The following is a 14,768-nucleotide window of genomic DNA, read 5'->3' on the forward strand; positions in this document are numbered from 1 at the left end:
GGAGACATGACTTAAAGGCGATCTGTCATTGGCGATAGTGATTTTTAACGAAGCCTATATTTGCATAGTCTTTAGAAAGGCTATTCCAGGCATATCCTTTGTCCATGAATCCTCCCAGCCGTTTTTGAATTAATCTGCTTTTATTGATATGGTATTTATCCAGCAGGAAGCACCTGGAAGTCTTTGTGATGGTCCCTGGGCACCGCTTGTGTGATATGTGTAAAGAAGACGGAAGTGAGAACCAGGGAAGGCTGATGACTAGGGTTGAGCGATCGGGATCAGATTCCGATCGGCGATCCAGTAAATTTCGCGATCGGAATTCCGACCCGATCTTTTCCATCGAGATCGGAGGTTGTCTCAAGATCGGCTCAACCCTAAAAGTGACTTTTCCCATAGAGAAGCATTGACTAGGGTTGAGGATCAGGATCGGAAAAGATCAGATTCCAATCGGCGATCGAGCAATTTCACGATCGAGATCGGCTGGAAAATGATCGCAAATCGGATATTAAAATCGATCTTGAAATCTCAAGATCGGCTCAACCCTACTGATGACACAACCAGTGCTCAGGGAACATCACAAAGACTTCTGGGTTCTCCATGTTGGATAATTGTTTAATTTTTCACGAAACAGAACAAATGGCGACTCATTTCAGACGAACATAATAGGCCGCTGCTAAGTGTTTGCTCTGTAATTCCTGGTCAGACACTATAAAAGCTTCTACACTTGTACTGTAATGCTGGACATGCAGACAGATCTGTGATCCATCTCACTGCATCATAGGCTATGGCACAGATCAGAAAAAGTCATAAGAATTTCAACAGATACAGAACTAGGAGAACCTAGAGAATCATGATGAACTTACACAGGCAGATTAGTGCTAAAAAATCAATAGAGATACTATCATAAGCGTGAGGGGGAAACTGCTGCTGCTTACACAGACAGGAGAAGTAACCCTTTCATTGCCAATAATCTACAGTCCTATGAAAAAGTTTGGGCACCCCTATTAATCTTAATCATTTTTTGTTCTAAATATTTTGGTGTTTGCAACAGCCATTTCAGTTTGATATATCTAATAACTGATGGACACAGTAATATTTCAGGATTGAAATGAGGTTTATTGTACTAACAGAAAATGTGCAATATGCATTAAACCAAAATTTGACTGGTGCAAAAGTATGGGCACCTCAACAGAAAAGTGACATTAATATTTAGTAGATCCTCCTTTTGCAAAGATAACAGCCTCTAGTCGCCTCCTGTAGCTTTTAATCAGTTCCTGGATCCTGGATGAAGGTATTTTGGACCATTCCTCTTTACAAAACAATTCAAGTTCAGTTAAGTTAGATGGTCGCCGAGCATGGACAGCCCGCTTCAGATCATCCCACAGATGTTCAATGATATTCAGGTCTGGGGACTGGGATGGCCATTCCAGAACATTGTAATTGTTCCTCTGCATGAATTCCTGAGTCGATTTGGAGCGGTGTTTTGGATCATTGTCTTGCTGAAATATCCATCCCCGGGGTAACTTCAACTTCGTCACTGATTCTTGAACATTATTCTGAAGAATCTGCTGATACTGAGTGGAATCCATGCGACCCTCAACTTTAACAAGATTCCCGGTGCCGGCATTGGCCACACAGCCCCAAAGCATGATGGAACCTCCACCAAATTTTACAGTGGGTAGCATGTGTTTTTCTTGTAATGCTGTTTTTTTTGGACGCCATGCATAATGCCTTTTTGTATGACCAAACAACTCAATCTTTGTTTCATCAGTCCACAGGAACTTCTTCCAAAATGAAGCTGGCTTGTCCAAATGTGCTTCTGCATACCTCAGGCGACTCTATTTGTGGCGTGCTTGCAGAAACGGCTTCTTTCTCATCACTCTCCCATACAGCTTCTCCTTGTGCAAAGTGCGCTGTATTTTTGACCGATGCACAGTGACACCATCTGCAGCAAGATGATGCTGCAGCTCTTTGGAGGTGGTCTGTGGATTGTCCTTGACTGTTCTCACCATTCTTCTTCTCTGCCTTTCTGATATTTTTCTTGGCCTGCCACTTCTGGGCTTAACAAGAACTGTCCCTGTGGTCTTCCATTTCCTTACTATGTTCCTCACAGTGGAAACTGACAAGTTAAATCTCTGAGACAACTTTTTGTATCCTTTCCCTGAACAACTATGTTGAACAATCTTTGTTTTCAGATAATTTGAGAGTTGTTTTGAGTAGCCCATGATGCCACTCTTCAGAGGAGATTCAAATAGGAGAACAACTTGCAATTGGCCACCTTAAATATCTTTTCTCATGATTGGATACACCTGGCTATGAAATTCAAAGCTCAGTGAGTTTACAAAACCAATTTTGTGCTTCTGTAAGTCAGTAAAAAGTAGTTAGGAGTATTCAAATCAATAAAATGATAAGGGTGCCCATACTTTTGCACCAGTCAAATTTTGGTTTAATGCATATTGCACATTTTCTGTTAGTACAATAAACCTCATTTCAATCCTGAAATATTACTGTGTCCATCAGTTATTAGATATATCAAACTGAAATGGCTGTTGCAAACACCAAAATATTTAGAACTAAAAATGATTAAGATTAATAGGGGTGCCCAAACTTTTTCATAGGACTGTAATTCTGTCTGGAGTGTAATAGAGCAGTTTCATCTCTATACACATCCTTTAAAGGGATTCTATCATAAAAAATTTTATTTTTTCTGCCTACCTTTAGATATCTTCTCTGAACCGCCGTTCGGTAGAAATCACAGTTTTCGTCAGTATGCATATGAGTTCTCTCGCAGCACTGGAAGCGTCCCCAATGCTGCGAGAAAACTCTCCAGCGCCACCTTCGTCTGGAAAGGCCTCTCTTTGCGTCTTCTTCCTGAGCTGGATTCAAACTTCTAGGCCACGGGTCTCTGGCAAAGCCAACTGCACCCGCCCGTCGGCCACAAGAAAATGAACGCTTACACAGTAAGTGTAAGTGGCCATTTTCTTGTGGCCAGCGGGCATGTGCAGTTTGAACCCAGACGAAGACGCGAAGAGAGGCTATTCCAGACAAAGATGGAGGCGGCGCTGGAGATTTCTCTCGCAGCATTGGGGACGCCCTCAGTGCTGCGAGAGAACTCATTTGCATACCGACGAAAACCGTGCTTTCTACCGAACGGCGGTCCGGAGAAGACCTCTAAAGGTAGAAGAAGAATAGTCTTTCTTAAGGCTATTCCGACGTGGTAGGCAGAAAAAAATACAATTTTAATGATAGAATCCCTTTTAACAAACTTTTTACTAATAAGACCATATTACTGAAAATTTTTCCATTAAGGAGGTTTTTTTTTTTTTTTTGGAAACAGATTAAATTTTTTCATTAAATACATATTGCATTGCACTAATTTTTTGCCTGCGCAATCTAAAAAATAATAATAATAATTCTATTACATATGAGCGGTGTTTTGTTATTCACCCAATATACAATCTAGCTTGTGCTAATCTGGAAAACAAAACAACTCTTCAGTACTACTAGCAATAAGAATATGGATGTCAACAGCAACACTACTGGTCTTGACAGCCCTGCCAGTTGCTACAATGTCATGTGCAATTTACCATACTGTCTTTCTGTACTGTCAATCACGTCTTCTCCCTTTCTCTAGTAGTCATGTGGTGTCTGCTGAGAAAGATATTCCTCATAGTCAAAGACTTCCTATTCTTCCTCCTTTATTTGATAAGTTGAATGAGAATAGACAGTGCTTTATTTACGTAGAGGTGGAAGACATGAGTGTTGGTGGAGGTAGTAGTGGCAAAGGGTGTTCTACTGGTGGTACTGCTGGTAGAGCCACTACTGGGAAATCTGGGCATAGAGGGATCTCATTGCTATGGTTAGGCACAAAAAAGTGAGGCAGTTGATGACGCATGTGTTGATGATTCTTTTACAGATGAGACCTGACAGCTTAGTGAGGGTGACACAGGAAGTGGGTGGTGGTAGCTACATGGGTATGTTCACACTGAGTTTTTTGCAAGCTGAAAAAATCTGCTTCAGGAATTAGGAAACTTTTTTTGACGTGGTTTTTTACCAATACATTTTTTGGATAGTTTTTTGAGGCATTTTTAGTTTTTTTTTTTTTTTTTTTTTCTTTTTGCTCCAGCATGCTGTATGGACCTGGAAACTTCTCTTTAAAAAACACTCTCGTTTTTTCTGCCACCCATTGACTTCAATGGGTTCTTCCAGGAGGAATCCGCCTGAAGATAGGTCATGTCGCTTTTTTTTTTTCAAGCTGAAAAAAACGCTAGAGGAAAAAAACGCTAGAGGAAAAAAACTGCTCGTGACTCCCACTGAAATGAATGGGAGACGTTTTCAGGCGGATTTTGAGGCTGATTCCGCGTCAAAATCCGCCTACATAAAACTCTGTGTGAACAGACCCCAATAGTTCCACCCGATGTATAGCCCCAATATCCAAAAGATGCACCTGGGGTGAGGATAGTGGCAGCCGCAATAGTTCCACCTGATATACAGCCCCAACATCCAATAGACCTGCCTGGGGAGGATCTAAGGGAAGCTCAGGGTGCTGCTGGCAATAGCAGTCACGTCTGTGATTTTGGTGGCAGCAACTGCATGCGATCGTCTCCTGTATGGGAATTCTTTTTGTACATTACCAAATGAAAAATCGATGACAAAGTGCAAGATCTGCAAACCTATTAGCCATTGTGTTCAGGCACATGTGTAGGAACTAGGTCTCTCCGTTACTCACATGAAATGGCGTCACCAGCATACACTGAGGAGCAGAAGGGTAACAATGTTCTGAACTTGTGACTTTCAGGCTCCATATCTCCCCATCCACTATAGCAGGGGTCCTCAAACTTTTTAAACAGTGGGCCGGAGGCAGAGCAGGTCGCACAGACATCGGGAGCGGTGCCCTCCAATAGATAAAGTGAAGTGCGCTCCATGTCCTGGCCCGAGCTCCCCAGGAGCTTCATTATAAATGCACGCCTGCCGGCGTTGTCAGCGGAGCCAGACAGAAGTGCTTGGTGGGCCGCATGTGGCCCTCGGGCCGTAGTTTGAGGACCCCTGCACTACAGTGTAGAATGTGAGACCGCCATCATGTTATAGACAATCCTTTTGGCTATCTCATACTTAAATGTGACTTGTAACTATTTAGCATATGATTAGTTCTGCAGATTCTTCCCATTGTCACTATTTTCTTCCCGGTAGGGGAAAAATCTTTTGCTTCTTGTCCACAACAAATGACAACCTGTTCTAACACTCCCCGATAGCTCAGGGCGCTATTAGGTGAATTCCCAAATGAAAGGTCAGTGGATCATATCCAAGATCAGCCATGAAGAAGATTTCCCAAGAAAAGAGAAACAGCATCATCCAGCTCCTTGATAGCGTTCTCTGGACCAAGAAAATTGCCAGACTGCATTATGTGAATCCGAGGACAATAGGAAGAATATGGAAAGAAGTTCGTCCATCCATTCAGAAGCCATGAGATTGGAAAAGTGGCCCAAAAAAAGGTGGAGAAGCTTCAACTTCAATATCAGGATGCCAATGTCAGGATTCTCTATCCGGCTACTGCACCTTTAATGTTACCATGCCAGCCTAGGAAGCTATTGCAGTTTCGGAGGCCTCCTGGCTTGGTTAGTAGCTGAGGAGGCCAATATACGACCCTGCCCTCCTGACACAAGGGCCGTCTAATTTAGTTTGGCTCTCCATCTTGTCTGTGTATATCTGTTTACTTACTGATTTTGCTATGACTTTCTCAGTTGGATTTGTGATCCATGGCTTGTTTTCCAGATATTGCTTTTGTCTCCAGTTTCCACTTATTACATCCTCTCCAGGTTTTGATCCTGCTGGTACGACTTCTCTTGTCTCCACAACACTTTGTAAGTTTTAGTGGACTTTTTTTGGTTTCTGCAGCAGTGCATTTATTATTAGTACATCTACACTCACCGGCCACTTTATTAGGTACACCTGTCCAACTGCTCGTTAACACTTAATTTCTAGTCAGCCAATCACATGGCGGCAACTCAGTGCATTTAGGCATGTAGACATGGTCAAGACAATCTCCTGCAGTTCAAACCGAGCATCAGTATGGGGAAGAAAGGTGATTTGAGTGCCTTTGAACGTGGCATGGTTGTTGGTGCCAGAAGGGCTGGTCTGAGTATTTCAGAAACTGCTGATCTACTGGGATTTTCACGCACAACCATCTCTAGGGTTTACAGAGAATGGTCCGAAAAAGAAAAAACATCCAGTGAGCGGCAGTTCTGTGGGCGGAAATGCGTTGTTGATGCCAGAGGTCAGAGGAGAATGGCCAGACTGGTTCGAGCTGATAGAAAGGCAACAGTGACTCAAATAGCCACCCGTTACAACTAAGGTAGCCAGAAGAGCATCTCTGAACGCCGCACAGTACGTCGAACTTTGAGGCAGATGGGCTACAGCAGCAGAAGACCACACCGGGTGCCACTCCTTTCAGCTAAGAACAGGAAACTGAGGCTACAATTTGCACAAGCTCATCGAAATTGGACAATTGAAGATTGGAAAAACGTTGCCTGGTCTGATGAGTCTCGATTTCTGCTGCGACATTCGGATGGTAGGGTCAGAATTTGGCGTCAACAACATGAAAGCATGGATCCATCCTGCCTTGTATCAACGGTTCAGGCTGGTGGTGGTGGTGTCATGGTGTGGGGAATATTTTCTTGGCACTCTTTGGGCCCCTTGGTACCAATTGAGCATCGTTGCAACGCCAAAGCCTACCTGAGTATTGTTGCTGACCATGTCCATCCCTTTATGACCACAATGTAACCAACATCTGATGGCTACTTTCAGCAGGATAATGCAATGCCATGTCATAAAGCTGGAATCATCTCAGACTGGTTTCTTGAACATGACAATGAGTTCACTGTACTCCAATGGCCTCCACAGTCACCAGATCTCAATCCAATAGAGGAGCATCTTTGGGATGTGGTGGAACGGGAGATTCGCATCATGGATGTGCAGCCGACAAATCTACGGCAACTGTGTGATGCCATCATGTCAATATGGACCAAAATCTCTTCCAGCACCTTGTTGAATCTATGCCACGAAGAATTGAGGCTGTTCTGAAGGCAAAAGGGGGTCCAACCCGTTACTAACATGGTGTACCTAATAAAGTGGCCGGTGAGTGTATATGTGACAGCCATAACATGGTAACAATTCAGATTACCAAATTCAGTGAAAGTCCAACCTTCCTTGGAGGGTAAGCAGCCATTTTCTTGTGGCCTGTGGGCATGTGCAGTCGGCTCTGCCCGTGGCCTAGAAGTTTGACCGTCAGCGCCGGAAGAAGACGCGTGAAGAGTCAGATCCTGAAGAAGATGGAGGTGGTGCTGGAGAGTGGGGACGCCCCCAGTGCTGTTTGAGCGCTGGGGACCGCCCCCAGTGCCGCGAGAGAACTCATTTGCATACCGACAAAAACCGTGATTTCTTCGGAACGGCAGCACGGAGAAGACATCTAAAAGTAGGAGAAGAATAGCCTTTCTTAAGGCTATTCCTATATGTGACCGACAAAAAATTTGATTTTAATGGTAGAATCCTTTTAATCATAACATCATCACAAAAAGACAATGCTCAAGTTTACAAAAAATTACGAAAACTGGACGGTAGAAGATTGGAAACGGTGATGTGGAGGGATAAGACAAAAGTGAATAGTCTGGGCTCTGATGTGTGCAAATGGGTTTGGAAGAAAAAGGGGATAAAGGATCGCGATATTGAAGGAACTATCAAGTTTGGTGGAGGAAGCCTAATGATTGGGGGTTGTTTCACAGCCAAAGGCGTTGGATACTTGACCATGATTGATGGTGGTCTCAATGCTGAGCTATATGTGAGTATCCTATAAGATTAGTTACTTCATATACTCAAGTACTATGGGTATTAAAAGGACGACAGGACAATGACCCAAAGCATATGTGAAGATTAGAACAAGAATGGTTCAATGACAATGAAGTAGAGGGGCTGGATTGTCCCCCACACCTCAACCCAATCCAACACTTTTGGGTAGAGTTGTAAAGCTGTATTCATATCAAGTAAGTCACCAGTATACACCAACACTGGGAATGTGTAGAAGAAACCTGAGATCAGATTATGGTGGAGACACGCTTGAATCTGATGGAGCATGCCCAGAAGGATTCAGGCAGTGGTGAATGCCAAAGGTGTATTTACAACATAATTTAGGGATCAGTTCAGATCAGAGTTCACACAGGCAGCAGGTTTCAAACTCCAAGGGTGCTTTTATTTCGATGCTTCAGCACAAAACAGCATGCAAACAAATCAAACCTAAGCCTGTCTGGCTCTAACTAAACAGCAGGTTTCCTCACTATCCGAGTACAGGCCTAATACCTAGTACCAAACACAGTAGCAACACTCACCATAACTGCCCCAGGGGTACTTTCTCTCTAAGGGCTCGTTCACACAGGGCAAGAGGGGGCGGATTTTGGCACTGCATCCACGTCATAATCCACCCCCTCACAAGAGAGGTCTATGTAGACCACTAGCGTTTTTTTCGTGAGCGCCATGTTGCCGCTGAGTCTACCCAGAAGATGGATTATCCTCAAACACACTGGTGCCATGGCACAACGCAAAAACCAACAGCTTTTGGTTTCTGTATCCAAAAAGAAAACCTAATAGCGATGATCAGGTAATAAGCTAGTCCAGTGATCTGATAGATGTATCTCCATCCCAAAGGTCTTGAGAGAAATTCTGGATGAGGAAACAGAGGCAATTGAAGTAATGCTGTCATGGCCCCGCCAGGCGTGGTCTTCTATTTTCACATTACCTTCTTTGAAGGGCAGGTTCTGGAAACTTCCAGTCTGAAAATAACCATTTCTCCAGAAAGGGCTCTTCCTTGCACAAGTTCACAGTCTACATTTGAGTTTGAAGACTAACAGGGAAGCCTTATATAAATTTTTAATTTTTTTTACATACATTGAATGTAAGAAGATCCATCCGGTCTTATCTACAAGGTTTTTTTTATAAACAGTTGGGAATCAGAATCCGTGTTCTGAGTTAAAGGCTGCAATACCAGCAGAGCAAGATATATCAAAGACTCCATTAGTATCTGATATGACGTCTCAGAACAACCCTCACTGGAATCTGTGGGTGCGCTCTCTACTCCATTTCAACATCAGGGCAGAGTTTGGCTGTGGTACTCTTGTACCACAATATACAAAATAGCAGCATAGTCATCCATTACTATGTTTTTTCTAAATACTGCAGATGGGACATAATGGCCTATGAGGGGTTCGCCCTTCGGCCAGGTAGTGTTTAAGGAGGCAACAAATTTCCCACCCAAGCAGTTTTGCTTTGTAAGTTCCCATATGTGTGTACTGCCGATGGATGACCAGGGAAGATGAAATTGACCTTATGAAATTTGCATTTCCTGGAGTCCGGAGGCAGTACAGCACGCCCGCCATATTTGTTGCTTATTGCTTGAGTACCATACTGAGGCTGAGTAGGGCCGAGCTCCTGTTATAAGAGGGTCTTAATTGTTTAATTAATGATTATTGCTTGTTAACCTGTCTCTTCTAATTGTGTCTAGGGCGATAATATCCCATGAGTGTACTGCCTCCGGACTTCAGGAAATGCAAATTTCATAAGGTAAATTTTATCTATGTTATGTACAGTGTTGTGGAATATGTTGGTACTATATAAATAAAATGTATTATATATATATATATATATATATATATATACATTATATACTATACATTATATACTATACCCTTCATTAACAAATTACTGTATTTTTCGAACTATAAGATGCACTTTTTTCCCCAAATTTGGGAGGAAAAAGAAGGGTGCGTCTTATAGTCCGAATGTGCTCGCCAATACAGACCCGGCATCCGCTGTAATAGAAAGGCGGATGCCGGGGAGGGTTAGACGCCGGCACAGATGCCAGGGCCTGCAACATCGCTACAATCCTGCCCTGCAGGAATCCAGCAGCAGCAGGAGCGATGCTGCTATTCCACTCCTCCGTCCCCCCCACTGTGTCGGCGTCTTATTCTACTATCCTCCTCTGTGATATTCTACTATCCTCATCAGTTTTGATTACTTTACAGAGTTTAGTATCATCTGAAACTATGTTCACCTGCTCTATAAACCTCTACCAGGTCATTAATAAACTTATTAAAAAGTAGACCACCCAATACTGACCTCTGGGGCACTCCACTGGTTACTGTAACCCAGTCTCAGTATGTCCCATTAACAAGCACCCTTTGCTTCCTAAGCCAGTTGTGAACCTAAACTTATTTGTTTTCCCTCAGTTCCAACATTCTCATTTTTCTTTTATACCAACAATATTTAGTACATTATCAAAAAGCCTTCGAAATGTCCAGATACACTACATCTATCTTTTGCCCCCATTTGAGCTTGTACAGCTAGGAGTCTTCTTGGGAATGATGCAACACGTTTTTCCCATCTGGATTTGGGGATCCTCTGTGATTCTTTCTGGCAGATCCTCTGCAGTTCCATCAGGTTGGATGGTGAATGTTGGTGGAGCCATTTTCAGGTCTCTCCAGAGATGCTCCATTGGGTTGAGGTCGGGGCTCTGGCTGGGCCAGTCTGGAATGGTCACAGAGTTGTTCCTTTGTTATTTTAGCTGTGTGCTTAGGGTCATTGTCTTGTTAGAAGGCGAGCCTTCGGCCCAGTCTGAGGTCCAGAGCGCTCTGAAGAGGTTTCTCTTCCAGGATCTCTCTGTACTTGGCCAAATTAATCTTCCCTTCCATTACAACCAGTCATCCTGGCCCTGTCCCATAGCCTGATGCTGCCACTGCCATGCGTCACTGTTGGGATTTAGAGATGAGCAAATACTGTTCGGATCAGCCGATCCGAACAGCACGCTCCCATAGAAATGAATGGAAGCACCTGTGACGCCGGCCGGCCGCCGGCAAAGTCAGCGTCACAGGTGCTTCCATTCATTTCTGTGGGAGCGTGCTGTTCGGATCGGCTGATCCGAACAGTGTTCGCTCATCTCTATTGGGATTGTATTGGACAGGTGATGGGCAGGGCCGGGTTTTCTCTACACGTACCACTTAGAATTAACGCCAAAAAGTTCTCATCAGACCAGAGAATCTTATTTCTCATAGTCTGGATTCCTTCATGTGTTTTTTGGCTTTCCTATGTCTTGCACTGAGAAGAGGTTTCCTTCGGACCACTCTGCCCTAAAGCCCCGACTGGTGAAGGCTGCAGTGATAGGCGACTTTGTGGAACTTTCTCCCATCTCCCTACTGCATCTCTGGAGCTCGGCCACAGTGATCTTTGAGTTCTTCTTTACCTCTCTCACCAAGGCTCTTCTCCCACCATTGCTCGGTTTGGGTGGACGGCCAGGTCTAGGAAGAGTTATGGTCGTCTCAAACTTCTTCCATTTAAAGATTATGGAGGCCGCTGTGCTCTTAGGAACCTTGAGTGCTTCAAAAATTCTTTTGTAACCTTGGCCAGATCTGTGCCTTGCCACAATCCTGTCTCTGAGCTCCTTGGGCAGTTCCTTTGACCTCTTGATTCTCCTTTGATGTGACATGCTCTGTGAGGTCTTATATAGACAAGTCTGTGCCTTTCCTGATCAAATCCAATTAGTTTAATTAAACACAGCTGGACTCCAATGAACAAGTAGAATCATCTCAAGGAGGATCAGAAGGAAATGGACAGCATGTGAGTTACATATGAGTGTCACAGTAAAGGGTCTGAATACTTATGACCATATGATATTTCGGTTTTTCTTTTTTAAATAAATTTGCAAATATATCTACATTTCTGGGGGGTTTTCTGTCAGGATGGGACATAGTGCACATTAATGAGAAATAAAATCAACTTTTTTGCTTTTAGCAAATAGCTGCAATGAAACAAAGAGTGAAAAATTTAAAGGGGTCCGAATACTTTCCATACCCACTGTATACTACAGCTACCGCATTACCTATGTCCAGATATATTGCATCTACCGCATTACCCATGTCCAGATATACTACACTAGCTTCGGCCCGACTTCAGAATTGGGTCCAGAGAAATGAAAAATGTGTGAGTAATAAAAAAAAAATTTCCCTGCTCTGGCGTTTCGGCAGTTATCAAGCTGGCCTGCCGCTGAACTTGTTCCTCACACCGTGCCTGTGATTGTTGTTCCTGTTATGGTCTGGGGATCTCTGACCATGGACTGGCCCCTGACTGATAATCTGTCAGTCAAGTTAAATAGAAAACATAAAAGAAAAAAACAAAATACTAGAGTATGAGCAGTTTGGAATATCTAGTGTGTGATACTCCTACACCCTGCCTTGCACACTAGAAGTACCTGTGGGCCCGACCAGCTAACCTGAAAACGCCAGGCGGTTTTCCCCTCCCCTAAAGTGAATGGACTGTAAAGAAACGCTAGGCGTTTTCGGTCATGTTTTTTTGCAAAAAAATGCTAGGCGATTTCGTCTCCCATTCACTTCTATTGCTTTCCTCAGGCGGAATCCGCCTGAAGAAAGGTCATGTTGCTACTTTTATCTGCTAGCAGTCTCCATAGACCACCATTGTATGGAGGCAGATTTTGAGGCGAAATCTGCCTCATTGCCCCCATGTGAACTAGCCCTAAGGCAATGACCCACAAAGCAACTCATCACATGATCCATGCTTGAGTGCTACTGCAGAAACAGCATGCCCAGTGTAAACATTCCCCTGCAGTGCCTCAGATGATTCATGCGCCGAATGCCGTTCAGACACACCATGCCTGAACCGAACAGGCTGAGACTGCAAAGACCGGGTCATAACAATTCTGGTATCTCAGCAGCTCGCTGGGATGCCATATAATGAGCGTGTTGTTTGCGTCAATGATCCACCTGCTCCAGCAGCTCTCAAGCTGGCCTGCCGCTGAACTTGTTCCTCGCGCCGTGCCTGTGATTGTTCCGATATCTCAGCAGCTCACTGGGACGCCACATACTGAGCGTGTTGTTGGCGTTGATGATCCATCTGCTCCTGTGTTTCGGCACCTCTCAAGCTGGCCTGCTGCTGAACTTGTTCCTCGCACCATGCCTGCGATTGTTCTAGCATCTCAGCAGCTCACTGGGATGCCATATACTAAGCGTGTTGTTGGTGTCAATGATCCGCCCGCTTCAGTGTTTTGGCTACTCTAAGAGCTGCTTGACGTCTAGCTTGCTTAATCCTTCTCAGCTCCATTTGAGGAGAAGTCTGTTCACTTCTGGCTACCTTTATAGCTCTTGTTTTATGAGAAATATGCGACAAATTAGATTTTCGTTCTCCCGCCATGTTTGAAATTGGGAAACTGCCAATTTGGATTAAAGGTGTCTTCCCATCTCAGTGTCTCAGCACGCTACCTGCAGTGTCTGCTTCTTACTTCCTGTATTTCTCTCTCCCTCCTCCCTCTGGCTGAACAGGACATTTATGCAGATTAGATAATATGCAGATGCTTGTACAGAATGGACTCAGTGTTATCTGTGTTTATATAGCAAACAAACAAACATAACAAACAAGGCTTTATCAGCAAACTGCAATTAGCTAAATTGTTCTGCCGGCAAGAGCATATTGCATATTATCAAAAATTCCAAATAGTCGTGAAGCCATGTCATTTAATGTGATAAAAAGAATCCTATGTGTTAATCCAGGTTACAAACTATCTATGTGCCAAATTTCATCCAAATCCGTTCAGGACACACATCATCATGTAGCGATGTCAAATATCCAGTGGCATTGAGGTTTCCATTGATGAAGAATGGCCCCACTTGTACCCCATATACCACACCATACCAGCAGTTTTTGTGTTCCAACATTTGCAATCCAATATGAGGTGCTATACACTGTATATAGGGATCTATGAGGTGCTATTCATTGTATATAGGGATTTATCAAGTGTTATACACTATATATAGGGATCTATGAGGTGTTATACACTGTATATATGATATATGAGGTGCTATACACTGTATATAGGGATTTATCATGTGTCATACATTGTATATAGGGATCTATGAGGTGCTACACATTATATATAGGGATTTATCAAGTTGTATAAATTATATATAGGGATGTAGGAGGTGCTTCACACTGTATATAGGGATGTATGAGGTGTTATACACTGTATATAGGGATGTATGAGGTGTTATACACTGTATATAGGGATATATGAGGTGTTATACACTGTATATAGGGATGTATGAGGTGCTTCACACTGTATATAGGGATGTATGAGGTGTTATACACTGTATATAGGGATGTATGAGGTGTTATACACTGTATATAGGGATATATGAGGTGCTATACACTGTATATAGGGATATATGAGGTGCTATACACTGTATATAGGGATATATGAGGTGCTATACATTGTATATAGGGATATGAGGTGTTATACACTGTATATAGGGACATATGAGGTGTATATATATAGGGACATAATAGGTGTATATATATGGGGTGCTGTACACGGTATATAGGGATATATGAGGTGTATATATATATATGGGGTGCTGTACACGGTATAGCCGGGTATACGAGCTGTATACACGGCATGACAGGCTGTATCCTCGGTCACTCTGACCTCTATCTCTTCTCCTGTCAGCCCCGGCATGCTCAGCGCTCACAGCCAATACGCGCCGCACTCTCCTGACAGCCGGAAGTCCCGCCCTCATATCGTATTATCGAGTAGGCGTGGTTAAAACAGAACCGCAGGCAGGTGACTGGGCGTGGTCTTTGACAGATAATCCTCCAATCGGTGTGGTGGTTGGTTGGGCGGAGCTTGCAGTTCATTGCTGATTGGACAGTTGTAGATATGGACG

This window comes from Leptodactylus fuscus, chromosome 2, assembly GCF_031893055.1.
Source record: "Leptodactylus fuscus isolate aLepFus1 chromosome 2, aLepFus1.hap2, whole genome shotgun sequence".
Taxonomy (NCBI): domain Eukaryota; kingdom Metazoa; phylum Chordata; class Amphibia; order Anura; family Leptodactylidae; genus Leptodactylus; species Leptodactylus fuscus.